At 44.5% G+C, this 14353-nt stretch overlaps 2 protein-coding genes and 1 pseudogene across 6 annotated transcripts in view; 2 read left to right on the forward strand and 1 right to left on the reverse strand.

The window, feature by feature from the left end:
• The window catches only part of MARCHF3 (membrane associated ring-CH-type finger 3), a 140144-nt gene extending 134568 nt beyond the window's left edge, over nucleotides 1-5576 (reverse strand). For 3 of the 4 annotated variants that reach the window (XR_010412984.1, XM_045891981.3, XM_045891999.3), the window contains exon 1: nucleotides 5346-5574. The gene's annotated coding sequence lies outside the window, so the exon portion shown is untranslated. Of the gene's footprint in view, nucleotides 1-5345 lie in introns of all 4 variants that reach the window. The other variant, XM_064595845.1, reaches the window with a different exon arrangement.
• Nucleotides 2651-2788, forward strand: LOC135365464 (U2 spliceosomal RNA; annotated as a pseudogene).
• Nucleotides 5577-5777: 201 nt separating the features above from the next.
• Nucleotides 5778-14353, forward strand: part of MEGF10 (multiple EGF like domains 10) — a 358960-nt gene continuing 350384 nt past the window's right edge. Inside the window, exons 1-3 of one of the 2 annotated variants that reach the window (XM_064595846.1) lie at nucleotides 5778-6108; nucleotides 13112-13197; nucleotides 14192-14279. The gene's annotated coding sequence lies outside the window, so the exon portion shown is untranslated. The remainder of the gene's footprint in view (nucleotides 6109-13111; nucleotides 13198-14191; nucleotides 14280-14353) is intronic. The other variant, XM_064595847.1, reaches the window with a different exon arrangement.

A 14353-nucleotide genomic window follows, 5' to 3' on the forward strand; every position in this document is an offset into this window, starting at 1 on the left:
CAGCCAAGAAGAATAAGCCCATAGTCTCATTGTGCAAAGATTAATAAAATATTGTTTAAAACACAGATACTGGCTTAATATAACAGGGAAGAAAACATTGCAAAATAGAACACAACAGCCTGGTTTGATAATGTAGCGATATTGATCACGGATTTTCCTAAGTACTTTAGAGCAGCCACACGATTATATATGCCTCTGATTAGACCCAGAGATGAGAAGGAAAAAGTTATAAAAAAGGAAACTAACCAGAGGAAGGCCTGCTGCTATAATAAATTATTTAAAGCAAGCAGGGCGAGCAGGTTGTGAAGACAATATAAAACAGAATCCAATGCCCCCAAGAAACCCCAAACCATCAGCACCTGTATAAATTTCTTACTACTCTGTCTGGTATTTTACTGGAGGTGCTTCTTTCCCACCACTCTCCCCATCCCATCTAACCCCAACCCTTCACTTTTTGTCAGTTCTTTTCTCAGAGCTTAACATTTGTTTTTCTTCCATAACCTAGGATGCTGTCTTCAGTTATATTCCTCAGCTTGAATCTGAAGAGTGTCTGTCTGCAAGGCCACAGATGAGTGCATCTGTCACTTCATTCATCTGGATCTTAAATTTCCCATGGAAACTATAAGCTTGGAATACCTAATATGACACACTTATCAACATGACTGAGTATTTTCCTTTTCTTTTTTTCTTATTGTTGTTGTAGTTAAATCCACAAAGCTCAAGCTCAAGTAAAACTTCTATAGCCAGTGACTGTTCTACATTAGAGGATGTGACTAGGCCCAAAATACTATGAAGTGAAGGTCGAAGCCCGATAAGGGCATGTTGGAAGGAAAATAGTCAAAATAGCTAACATTTAAGTATTAGGAGATGTTAAAGGGGCAGACCGACTTGAAAAGTAAATATTTTATAGGTAGGTTTTGCCATGGAAATAGGGAGTGGGGAAAGAAGGGTAGAAAACTAGAAAAGCCTTTGTCAAATTCCTTTTACCAAAGAATTTTGTCAGAAGTATGCCATGGCCAAAAAAAAAAAAGAATTGTTGCTTAGAAACTTGCAGTGACCCATGGCCCAGTTTCAAGAAAAGTAGCATTCTAGTTCTAGAGTTTTTTAAGTAGGCACACAAATCCCATTGTACAGTCAGGGGCTGTGATTATACATTAGGCTTTTAAAATTTTCTAGGTCCATTCATCATGCAGAATCTGGGCAAATGAAATATAAACAACTCTATTCTGCCAGCATAAAAACATTACTAGCAGCATAAGAGGACTCAATAGGCATCATCGTACAGGTCTAAAATAATGAGTCCAAAGAATTCTACATACAGGCTTTGCTGCCATTGTGCTCTGTGACCTTTAGCAAATTATTTGCCATTCTGGTCAAGCCTGGCTGGTTAAGGTTAGGGTCATTGAACCAATTATCATATATGGTGGTAAACTTTATAAAGAAAATTGTTTCAAGGTCACATTTAATATAAAAATAAATTTGAAGAAAGAGGTAAAAAAAAAACAAACCGTAGATGATATGAATGACTAAGCATAATCCTATCGCCACTACGCTAAATAAAAATAATTCAAATGCAAGGCCAATTTCTCAGTTATTGGTGTTATCTTTGAATGTGAAAGACAGGATCTAAATATTATCATTCTTTTGCGGCTCCTGTTTGCTCATCTGTAACAAAGTGGGAAAAGGATCATTGTACTCAAAGGATTGTTAAGATAAGTGACCTATAAACATGCCTGCCAAGTGTTTCTTAAAACAGAAATTGCTCCATGAAAGTCCCAGTAATGATCCAGTGGCCTGGAACAATCCAAGTTCAGTGTCTCAGCCTCTCCACGTCCTTTTGTCATCAGGTGTGTAAATATTCCAGGCACTTCTGACCTCTGAGACATCATTAGGTTTTTTAAGTACATGGAGGTACAAAGGGGGAAGGGGCAACAACTTCTGATAGATCCTTTCTCTTTAAAACCTTACCTAGAAGTTTTAAATTGAGAATTATGCCAGTCTGAAATGGGAGAATAGAGCCTGAATGTCAGTATCCAACTATAAATAAAAACTGATAGGCAATCATTAATAAGTCCAAATTCCCACTGATTTGAAAAAAGAAGTAGCAAATCAATTTTCAACCTATCTCTCCACAATGCTGAAAGATCTATCTATCCAATTAATAGGGCAGCTCAAAATACTTCTACAATGAGCCGCGGAACATGAGAACACCTAGGTCTCTGGACAGTTGGCCCAGGACACTTTCCTGACTAAGGCAGATCAGCTACGGCCTCCCAAGGAGATCCCTGATCTTGGGTAAATCGGGTACTAGTCCTGCTGAAGTTCTAATCTACAAGCCTGGAATGGCTTTGGAGTCAAAGTTGGCTCCCGAGGACTGAGATTCTTCTATTCTCCAGGGAGAAGTGTCCAACCATGTGAGTTATGACTGGCAAAGTCCCCTGAGAGCACCCCAGAAACCCACTGGACTTGGAATACAGAACAGAGGGACTAAGACTGGGGAGGGGTCTTAAATTACCTTGCTTCTCCAGAGAGACTTCCTTAGACTTGGGGCTAACCTGGAATAGAGATAGCTGAGGATTCCAAAAACACTTCTGAACACAGAACCAAAGGTGCCATTGTTGAGGACAGGGTGTTAAAGAATGTTGCCTATATCGCTTCTCGGCCTTTTGGCTAAGATCAAGTGTAGTATCTGTTCTTATCAGTTTAAAGAATGTTGCCTATAAATTTCATAAGGCTGGTAAATGCCATCTGGAAATACCAGAACAATTACTTGTTAAATTAACCCACAGACTATGATCATCCTTTTATATCATAAACACCATTCCACTGTTTCTCAGAATGTGGTGAAGGGAACCCTGGGATCAGAATCACTTGGGGGGTGCTTGTTCAAAATACAGATTACTAAACCCCACCCTAGACTCCTGAATCAAATCCCAGAGAACAGAGTCCAGCCCTCAAACTGAATTTCTAAGGACCAACCTAATTGATTCCGATGATCCATATCAAGGCAGGAGAATTATTTTGTCTTTGTAGTCCATCAGAAATTTAAATACACTCACAGATTAGAGATAGGCATATTTTCCCCAAAATGTTTTAATTGCCATAAAAATGAAAACAATACTTCTTGTGATGAGTTCTTAAGAAACATTCCAGTTTATTCTGCCCACATATAATAAATAATAAACACCATTATTAAAATGTAATTATGAGCATAAAATTATTGGGAAAACTATCAACTATGCCTCTCAAAAATATTGCCCTTATTTTGTCACCAGAAGTAATTATGTTATTAAAGAAATGTATACTTCTTTTAAGTATCAGTTACTTGGCTGCAGGAACTTATTAAGCTGTTATACTCCTCCCATACCCTTTTAGTCATCAGAATTTTTGTGATAAAGGTCTTTCATTATTTCTTAAACTATAAATTGTGAACCATTGCAACCAGTGATTAGGCTGAACATGAATTTATATCCAGGTTATAAATTCCTAAAAACATGTTTCATTAGAATTACTAAGGCAGTCTTAACTCTAGTAGATTAAATAGCCTCTGCAATAAAGCTCTGTTTACTTCTATTAAGGATTTTTTTTTTTTTTTGGTGCAAAACAATTCAGTTTTAATGCATTCTCTTAAGAAGCAAAAGAAAACAGTTTCTGATATACATACTACTGCAAAGCAGTAAACCAGTGTTGCATGGTAATGTGACAAGCACCACATTTCTTTTCTAGAAGGATTTCATTTTTTCTCTTATAAACTCCCTTTCCCAAACCATGGCTAAAATTATTTCACAAAATGTAGTTTGCCATTCCTGAAGAGTCAAACACTCCTTTTCTTCCTCACCAAATCACAAGTACAGGCTGAATATTGAATGAAAATAGAACTTGAGAGGCAGTCTTTGTTTGTAGCATGTTGTTCCTACTAAGGGTTGCCCCCTACCCACGCTCCACCCTAGTGCTCCAACTGAAGTGACTGAAGTGTACATGTTATGTTTTAACAGATGGGCCGGCTGGCGGCTGCTGGGCTATAAAACAGGAACTCGGAATCTGCACCGAATGGTATTGAACTAAATGCTCATAAAGTTCATGGACATATACACTGATCCAGACAGACCAGGCAGATTCAGACATGCATACGCACACCCTCATCATACACCCCATAGATCGGAGGGTCTATCTCCCCCCACCAGAGCAAGTTCAAGGCTGTTTCCCCCTCCATATATTTCTTATTCACCTATCAATTTTATACACACACGCACATCTACATATGCATATACAAGCATGAATAGTCATAGCTCTCAACGTTTTTATATATTTTCACAGATCAAAATATTCCCAAATTGTGTACCCCAAGTCTCTAGGACGCTCAATAAGCTCTCATTCACATCCAAGAAGAATTACAAGAAAACATTATATTTAATTTTATTTGGTCCACACATAATACAAACTACATGTATGTAACTGCCCTCAGAAAAACCAGCTGCTTTGAGCCCCTATCATTACGACAGAGAGAGGAAAAATATCCCAGACTGAGTCACAGACGAAGTGTCAGGTTTAACCTTGAATCCTGTGTTGTCAGTTCCTGTCACAACTTCATCACTTAAACACCAACCGACCAGCCTGGTGGTCCCTCTCACGGTCTCGTCTCGGATTCTCCAGGGCTCCCTGCACTGGGACAGACAGCAGCTCCCCCTGGTCCTAAGGAAGTGCTTCGGACACAGCTTGCAGGTGATGCGGAGGTCCGAGCACCTCATGAGGGATGGGGATACAGGTGCTAATAGAAAGTAATTACTTTACAAAGTTTAAGATCCGTGCTGTCAATTCCTCTCAGTAATTGCAAGGCACTGACGCCCCCTTACAGAACCTAGCTAGTCACTTAAGTTCCCTGACCGCTGAAGACCCACCCCAAAGACGATGGTCGCTGGCTCAGGCTACGGACCAGACACCTCCGCCGGGTCACCGCGCCGCACCGCCTCCCGCGCGGGGTTAATTTTTCAGAAACCTGTCCTCAAGCCATCTAGGAACTGCACGGACGCCGCCCCCAGCGCGCGTGTCGCCGCCGCAGAGGGCGAGGGGACGCGTCCCCGGGCCCCACCTAATGATGGCAATTAGAACATGCCAAGTTGGTGAGAACGCAGAGCCGCGTCCCGGACCGAGCTGCGACTCTCTGAAACAAGTTCGGGAGTGGGGATACCCGCAAGGAGTAAATCCCACCTGGCCCTGACCTCCCCACAGCGGCCACGCTCGGACCGACGCACCGACGCCCGCCAAGACCCGTCCAGTTCCCCCCCAGCCCCCCGCTCGCCGAACAGCGCCAAGGGGAGCCGCTCGCCTCGCGCGCGGCCACTCACCCTCCTCGCTGAGTCCGGATCGCAAACCGACGCCCCTGTTGCGGGTCCCGAATCCCAAGTTGCCGCGAACCGGCGACTGCTCTCGCCCTAGCGGACCCCGCACATCGGTCCGGGCAGGTACCTCCGAGGGAGCACGACAAGCCCGGCGGGCGCCCCGGCTCAGCAGCCGCCCGGAACGCGTTGACAATTCATGGACCTGCTCAGCGAATGAGGCGGACCGCCGGGCTGAGGCTACCGGGCTCCGGAGGGAGGCGGGGCCGCGCGGCGGGCGGGGCGGAGCCAGTCCTGGGCCGGCCCCCGCGGGGGCGGGGCGCCTTTAACCCGTGACTGGCGGAGCCCGCAGCCAATCGCGGTGACTCCAGGAATCCGGGCGGCCGCGGGCCGGGCCGAGCGCCCGGCTCCGCCCCGCCGCCGCCGTCCAATCGGTCGCAGCCGAGGGCTGGCGCGGAGACGCGCCGGCGGCGGGGAAGTTGGCTGCAGTGGGGAAGCGGGGCTGCGGACTGGCGCTGTGGGGACGGCTGCGCGGGGATCTGGGTGCCTCGGGAGGGAAGTGGCGGCCCCGGGAGGCCCTGGCTGAGAGAGGTTTGGGGCCACCGAGACCCCTAGGGGTCGCGGAGTGTCGGCGAGCTGTGGAGCGAGAAGCCTGGCCGCCCGCGGACCGACTCCGGGTCGGCAACGCCCACACCTGGCGTCCGCGGGAGGCGCCGAACTTGGCGGCCCCGAAGGAGCCCCAGCGGTCGGAGGAAACCGAGACCCAAAGAGGGTGAGTCCCGGGCCGCATCACACCGTCACAGTTGGAGGCCCGGGCCCGAACCTGGGAGCTCCGGGCTCCTTGGAAAAGGTTGTGGTTGCGGTTTGGTGGTTCTCTCCGAAACGAAACTCCGACTCTGCGGACCTCCTGGAAAGTTCATTTACACGTCCCCTCCTCAGCCCCGCTGTCTTACCACCAGCGGCAGGGAACCCGACCAGGCGCCCAGGCTCCCTTCCCGACCCGAAGTGCCTGAGGCACCTGGGCAGAGCCCGGGGGTGGAAGGGAGGCTCGGGCGCTAGACGGCGCCGGAGCCCCCGAGACCCACCCTGGGGCCGGGCTGCCCTGTGGGGAGGCGGCCGCAGCGCGGCTCCTGCTGCCGCTGTTCCTTGGGTCCGCCAGAGGGCCCGGACCGCCCATCCTCGCGGGCAGGAACCCCTCGGAGCGAGCCACCTTGGTCCCACGATGCACGTTCACGGCCCCTGCCCCTTCCGAAGTGCCGGGACCGAGCTCCGGGAGCTCCCTAGCGGCGGGCACCGGAGGAGCCTGAGCTCCCTGGGCCGGTCGCGGCTGAAGAAGGAGGCTCTGTGGGCTCTGGGCGGCCGGGTCACTGCCGCTCCTTTTGTGGGCGGGTAGGCTCTTCAGCCTGTTTTTAAGCCCTTACCTTGGCTGCAGCATACACACATACGGAGCTGTGGGTGTAACAAGCCCGAAAGCAAAGGGTTGGGCGTTGCTTTCCAGGCTGAGGCCTAGAATCTTAGCAAGCCCCAGACCTCAGCTTTGGGTGCATAGCGGCCTCTGCGTACCTGGAACTGCGCCTGCCATCAGATAGGCACTCAAACCATGTTAGTAAATGGAAGTTAAGCAGGGCAGGAAAAGGGTCAGGCCGTCTGGTGCCCCGACAGCTTCCTCACTGACCATTGGCTCCCTCAGATTCAGGAGTCCTGAAGGTTTTAGTTTCTCATGTGTGAGGGACCAAGGACCTTTACAGGTGTTATTTCAGTGCCAGCTTGGCCCTCTGGAGGACCTCCTAAGGACCTGCTCAGCTCTCCTGAGCAATTTCCGATGAGACTGCCTGGCAAGACGGAGGGCAGAAGGCCTATAGCTGAAAGGAAGTGAAATGGCCCCTCCAGCAGGGAAGGCTACAGCTCTGAGGTGAGCTCGGGCCTGGTTTGAGTTTCAAGTGGCACCTCCTCAGCTCCCTGTCTCAGTGGGGAAAGGCCCATAAGGAAGGCAAGAAAATCTGGGTCTGGACAGTCCTTAGTAGGCCCTGAAAATTGATATGTGATGCAGAAATTGCATGTCTTTAAACCCCTCCTCATTTAGTGGATCAAAAGACCGGTACAGGCAAAGGAGTCCATTCCATTCAGTTGCAACAGTTGCTTACCATGCTGCTTAGAGAATGGCATTTGCCCACAAGGAATTAGCTGTAGACCACCTGAATGGAATACACACCAGGTCTCTGCCTAGGTTGGGATGGGAGGATCAGGGGAAAAATGTATTTCCTTGGATTCTTTTTTTCCCCTCTTCCTGAATATAACTAGAGAAAAAGTTTGCCAACAGTGTTTATCATATTAACACCCTGTGAAGGTTTTTCACAGATGCTAGTGATTATTTTAAAAATCACCTTGGTAATAGGAGCCAAACATCGGCTGTTGACTGTACTTGCTACATATAGTATTTATGTTAGATGATGAAAAAAGGAAATAGGAAATTTGTTTTTATGAAATAAGTCAGAACTAGACGAGAGACTTCCGTTTCCTGATTACCAAGGTTTTCTGTTTGTTTCATACAGACATCCTTGTCCATGGGTTCTTGGACAAGTAACTGGTTTCATTTTCCTTTATCGAATGGATGACACATAGGAGACAGCACGTCTAGACTCATTCACATTTTTTTTTTAGTTTTTTTTTAAAGATTTTATTTATTCATTTGAGACACAGAGATAGAGAGAGAGAGAGAGAGAGAGAAAGCATGAGCAGGGAGAGAGGCAGAGGGAGAAGCAGGCTCCTCGCTGAGCCAGGAGCCCGATGTGGGGCTCGATCCCAGGACCCTGGGATCGTGACCTGAGCTGAAGGCAGACGCTTAACCATCTGAGCCACCCAGGTGCCCCTCATTCACATTTCATACCATCTTCTGTTTTAATTGGTATTTGACAAGAGTTTATCCCTCTGGCACAGACTTACTCCTTTGGCTGTCATTCTCCCAATGATCTCTTGAGTTTCGGCTATCTCCATATTCTGCAAGGGAAAAGGAGATCTCTTACTTGCGTAAGAACTCATTATAGTCCTATCTGTATGAAACAAACAGAAAACCATGGAAATCTGGACATAGAAGTCACCTGTTTAGTACTAACCTGTTTCACTGAAGGAAATTTCTTTCCCTCAGAGGGATGAGGAAGTTTGTGGAATGGCTTGGGAATGAGAAGTTTGATGTGAAATCGTGGAAGCAGGGCTGGTCCATTTGTGGTGGTGTGGGTGGTGAGCAAATTTGCCTTCAGGCACTGTCACCCATCTCTGACATTGAAACAATATTTTGGAATCTTCTAAATTTCAAAGGGATGTGACTGCTAGGAGCCGTGAGTTCTGATCTGAGCTTGGAGTGCTGCTGGCAATCACTTAACCTCCGTTTACTCTTGCTTCCTCACCATAAAACCACAGTGGCAGAATTGGCCCCCTCTGTTTAGTTGCTTAAGGGGGACACGGTGACAGTGGTTACAAAGCACTGCAAGTGCATGACATTTATAGCAGTAGTGACTGTTGAAAAGAACAAAATGATGTTGAAATAGGAAAATAGTGTGGACAGAACAATTCCTCTCTACACTTGGAATTTCTATTCATTTTAATCTCATTGGATTATTGTCCTTTCATTCTATAAATGGAAATGAGGAAAAAGGGCCCTCACAATCCTTGTTCTTTGATAACAAATGTTTTTGGAAGCTTTGCTTAAGTGAATACTATTTTTCCCTCTTTTTCCATTTCCACCACCTCTCTGAACATGTATTCACTTTGAAAATTATTCAGAATTTGAACAGGCTGAGCTAAAGACCTTAGCAAAGAAATGCAATCAGAAGCAGCAGATTCTAATACCAGCTATGCTGTAGGTTCGTTGTAAGACTACAGGCAAGCCATACAGGCAACCTTCCCATACCTGAGTTTCCCAACTATGAAACTGCAGTGATACTTCTGACTAATTTCACAGAGAGGAGAGATAACTCGTGATAAGGCTCTTTGAAATATTAATTGCCATATAGAGGACAAAATATCATGTAGGCGATTTTGTAAACTCAAGTATGGTGTTAGTTTGCACACCACAACTAGGAGATGTTTTGTAACAGAGGGATTGCTCTGGCACGATGTCTGCAGCCAGGGTGCTACCACCCACAAAACAATGATGTCTCATGCATTTAAATGACGGTGCACGTGCCCCTTGTGAGCGTTATTGCCACAGGTCCAACCAAGTAGAAATGTGGTCACAGAAATGCATGGGAAAGGGAAACCTCCATTCTACAAAAACATGGGATTTCCTCGTACATGGAAGAAAAACTACACTGAACTTACTTATTTTTTTAAAAAATCGATGCCACTATGAGTACAAGTCTGATGAAAGACTAGAATGGTCTTGGAAAAATGGCCTGATACATAAAACTACACATATTGGCCAAAAGGCCACTAGAAGAGATTAAAAAATACTCTTAATTTTAAAACTTCATAACAGAATGAGTAACACTGAGGAATTTGGAAAGGGAGGGGTCCATGTACTCCAGGGAGGAAAAATAGACTCCCAACCCTTAGAATAGTAGGGTATTCTAAGAAAGGGGACAAAGAATATGGGCTCTAGAAACACGATAGACTGAAGGTTGGATTTTCTTTCATTGCTTCCTAACTTAGAGAACCTTGGACGAGTGCTGAGCTTCTCTGAGCCAAATGGGGTGGGGATGAAGAGTGTTGAGTTTTCCTCATTGGCTTGTTATAAATCTCAACTGAGAAGCTCTCTGTAACTCTTAGCACAGGGCTGGGCTCATAGTGGGCCGTCTGCCAATGACAACAATTCCTAATATTTACTGAGCACTCACCATGTGTCCTGCACTGTTCCATGTCTTTTCATCGAATTACTTGATGCTCACGATCACCCTCTTATGTTACTCCTGTCTCTTCTTCCTCAGAGTTGCTATCTTCGTGGAGGGACCATTCTAGGATTCATATCCTGCAGTGGACTAAAAGTCAGAAGCCTCTTTTAGTAATAGTATTTTAAACTAGCATTGCCTGTTTTCCTGTGGAAAGAGCTAATCCAATCTTTCCTGGCACCTAGGAAATCAGGCTGCCTTGAGCACTTGGTAACCCATACATTATAATAAAGGGAACGAGGGATTCAGAATTGGGGACAAAAAGAACCATAGAAAACAAGCAATGCTTCAAAACCCCAAACCACTTTCCAGGTCTCAAGACTGTAAGCTCCTCAATTTCGGCTTCCAAACAGTGTGCTCATCATCTGGATTTGGGGTGTAATGGAAGTTAGTTCCCTTGAGACAGCAGTATGGGAACAGTAACTGGCTAAAGAAGGAAAAAAATGGATTATCCCTTAGAAATGAATTGTATCATTAGTTATTATGAATACCCCAAATTATGACAGATTCATGTGTAAGTATGCCAGGGAAAAGTAGCCGTGAGCTATAATACACATAATCGTTTATTACCCAAGAGAATTTAGGTGCTAATGTGGATGGTTTTGCATCTGTGAGATTCTGAAACCCACAAAGGACTCCCAAGATATAAAGCCAAATAAAACATAATACAGAAGGAAATGATTTTGATTATGTAACATTTATATATAGCATTTCATTTTACATTTTCAAATTGCTCTTCAGTCATTGGTTTATTCTTCCCAGCACACCTGGGGAGTACATCCATGCTGTTATCCTCTGTTCACAGCTGAGGCAGCTGAGACTGAAGGAGGCAAAGTGTTTTGTCCAAGAACACAACAGGGGCAGGGTGAGAAATCATGCATTTATTCAATCACGAGTCTATTCAGCACCTACCCTTGGCAAGGCACCATGGTGTGGGGTGCACAGCGATGGAAACCATATTTGTGGTTTCTTCCTTGCCGGGAGTCTGCTGGGGCAATAAGTGTTTTGTGGATTATGTCTCTAGACAGTAAGGACCAGGGTTTAGAGGAGGAGAAGGTGAGTCCCCTAAGATTCCTGGAGATAGTGGGATATGTGGCCCTTGAGAGATGGGTAGAATTTTGGCAGATGGAGGCTGAGGGTGGTCAGAATGCCAGAGACAGAGACAGGAAGGCAAGCAAATTCAAGTCGTACTGGAGAATGTTTGACTTCAGCAGGACAGTTGTCAGAAAAGGGCTGGTGAGGAGAAAGGAGCAGATTTTCTAGCACACTGAATACCCAGCTAAATATATAGATTTTAGCCTGTGGGCAATGGGAGCTTGATTCCTCTCTGACTTCCATTTCCTCATTATTCTAACATGTACTGAGTGCTAATATACGCTTAGTCTCCTGATGTTTTCTCATACAGTGGCTTTTCTAACTTTCGCAGCATTCCGACGAGATACTATTTTTCCTCCTCAAGTGGATGAGAAAACTAATGTATTTAGAAATTCAGACTTGCCCACCGTCATGGAGCTAATAACTGACAGATGTGGAATTTGAAAGCATCACCTTTGACTTTCTCATAGGAACTTATGGGAAGAAGGGGTGCAGATTCTGATATATTGTACTCACAACGCCCATCTAACTGTGTTCCCTTCACCCTAGCTCAGTGTCTTTCCAGAAATGAAAAGTAAGTAGGAGAAAAAGAAAATGAATTTCTTAACGTGTAGGTTGTTTGATTTCTAAAGTCAGCTGCGGGTCAAAAAGAAAGACACAGGATGTTTCCCCCTATTTTCTGTGCTCTCCAATTAACAACAAATGTCTGCATTTTGATAACTTTAGTCTTGTGAGTATCTGTAATATATTTGGATCTCAGCTTAATCTTTCCATTAAGCCAGAATCTCTCTCTGGAGTTGGTCAATTCAGTCCCTAATCCTTTCCCTTAGCATGCAGCCCAACCCATTTATCGTAGTGCCCTGTGAGGTCTCCATCTCAGCTTGAATTTTGCCCATCAAGAAATAGCTTTTCCTCTCCAGATACAGGCTACTAATTAGCATTTTTACTGTTTAATCATCAGGACTAAAATACAAGTGAGAGAAGTATTATTGTTAATCCAAAAATACTTAGAAAGGAAACAGATTGCTTATTTAAATCTTCCTGTAAAGAAATAAAGAGATGCTCTCAGGTGGTGGGTGTGTACTTAGGTGACATAAAAAGTGAAACCGAAAATTTTAACATTTGTTAAATAGGGTGCTTCTCATTGAGCTGGTTTTGTGGAAGTTTCTTTGGAAAATCCCTGTCCATGATCAGTCAGAGAAGTCTTCCTCTAAAGCAAAATACCTGCTACAAATGAGAGACCAGTGTTGACCCTCTACATGAAGACAATCAGGAAACCACTGAAACGGGGCATTTCAAAATCCTAAATCCAATGTATAACATTCTCCTTGTCTCTCAACCCTCTAGTGCCTTGTTTGGCTTTGCCTGGATTGTATTTTATGACCCGAGTCATAGAGATTCACAAGTAAATAGTTGAGTGTTTTCCATGTTTTTTGTTTGTTTCTTAAAGAAGTTCAAAGAAAGTAAAGTTAACATGTAAGGATCATTAAATATCATCTAAGATCTTAAGGAGTCCATGTGAAAGACACAGAAAACAAGCACTGGACCAGAAAATTGTATCTGATTTCTCCTCTGTCTTAAAATGACATAAGTTTTTCCTGTGCTTTCAAGGAGAGCAGTGGTCTGGGACAAGGTTGTCTGTGTTTCACTGAGGAAAGTGAGGAAACTAATCCATGTTGTCTTGGCTTCTAGATCTGCAAAGTAGGGATGCTTACCTTGAGATAAAGAAAAAACAGAACTTTGAAAGACTCAGAGGAAATCACACAACTTATTGTAACCATTTGCATCTCTTTACAGAGAAAAAATCCACAATACATACTTCTGGGGATTTTCCATATTGATGGAAGAAAATGTTCAGGATACCAAAGTGAATCCCATTGAAGGCATGTATTAGCATTAATTTCTCCTAACTATTGAAATGAAGCCTGTGTGGTTCTTTCTCCCCTTAAGATGTTCAGCAAAAATCCTGAAACTCTGAAAGATGATTGATGTAGAAACATGCTAGAGTTAACCTTATTTTAAAAACAATAACTGTGCATAACAGATGACTTTCCCAACCAGTGAGACTCCCTGCACTGAGGCTCTTCTCACAGGAACTTCTGAATTCTGAACAAGGTCTGACAAGGTACTGCAGGTAGCAAAATATTGTGTGAGAAGTTAATGACATTTCATCTTGGTGTCTGCTGAAGGCCAGTCTAGGATTCCTCTGAAAACTGGCATGTCAGGTGACTAAACCTTGGGAGTCTTTTTGGGGAGGTTGTTGGTGTTGTCCTGTCTAAGGGACCTAAGGTCATTGAGTTAGAGCATCTCAAGGAACTTTTTGTAGCCTCCACAGTAAGCATTACAGTATACCATCCACAGATATAAATACTCAATAAAGATTTGTTTAATAGAATTTAATTGTTAGCAGGTCCTGAGCCTGAGCTTAACTAAAGCAGGCAACTGCCCTTGGGAATACAACCAAACCCTCAGGAGCCCAAAGAAAAAGAGCACAGTCAAGGTCAAGTGTCCCCAGAAAGGTCATGCTTATTTAGTTCATAGCTCAAATCAGTTGTGGTGGGCATGAGGGTACTAATTCCCATTCAGAGGCACAGAAACCATTCAGTAAATGAATTGAAATATGTAATTGGACCTGGCCCTTTAAAGTTTTGTGGCCCTTTCAAAGCCAAATGGAAAAAGGAAACACCGCATCTGTTTTCTGATTCCCTTTTCAAAGAAGCTGAAAATATATTGCAAATGAGCCCTTAGTTGTGGGTCACTATCCTTACAAGACCTGTGTTTGGTTCCAAGATTGGAAACTTACTCTGCCTCGCAATCTCACCCACCTCCAACTTGAACTAGGTCTCAAAGTCTCATTTTGACTATATATTCTTTCAGCCACGTGGGAGAGATGAGAAGAGGCTAAATACAGCCATATAAAAAACAACCATCAAACTAGAAAGCACCTTCAGGCTTAACATCAACAGTGAGTATATAGCATCAGCTTCAAGTCTTGTGTGAACATGCACAAATATTTTCTAAGAATATTTTTCAGAAGAG

This window comes from Mirounga angustirostris, unplaced genomic scaffold (assembly GCF_029215605.1).
Source record: "Mirounga angustirostris isolate CCGP_5_RB_7025 unplaced genomic scaffold, mMirAng1.0.hap1 SCAF_7, whole genome shotgun sequence".
NCBI classification, from domain to species: Eukaryota; Metazoa; Chordata; class Mammalia; order Carnivora; family Phocidae; genus Mirounga; species Mirounga angustirostris.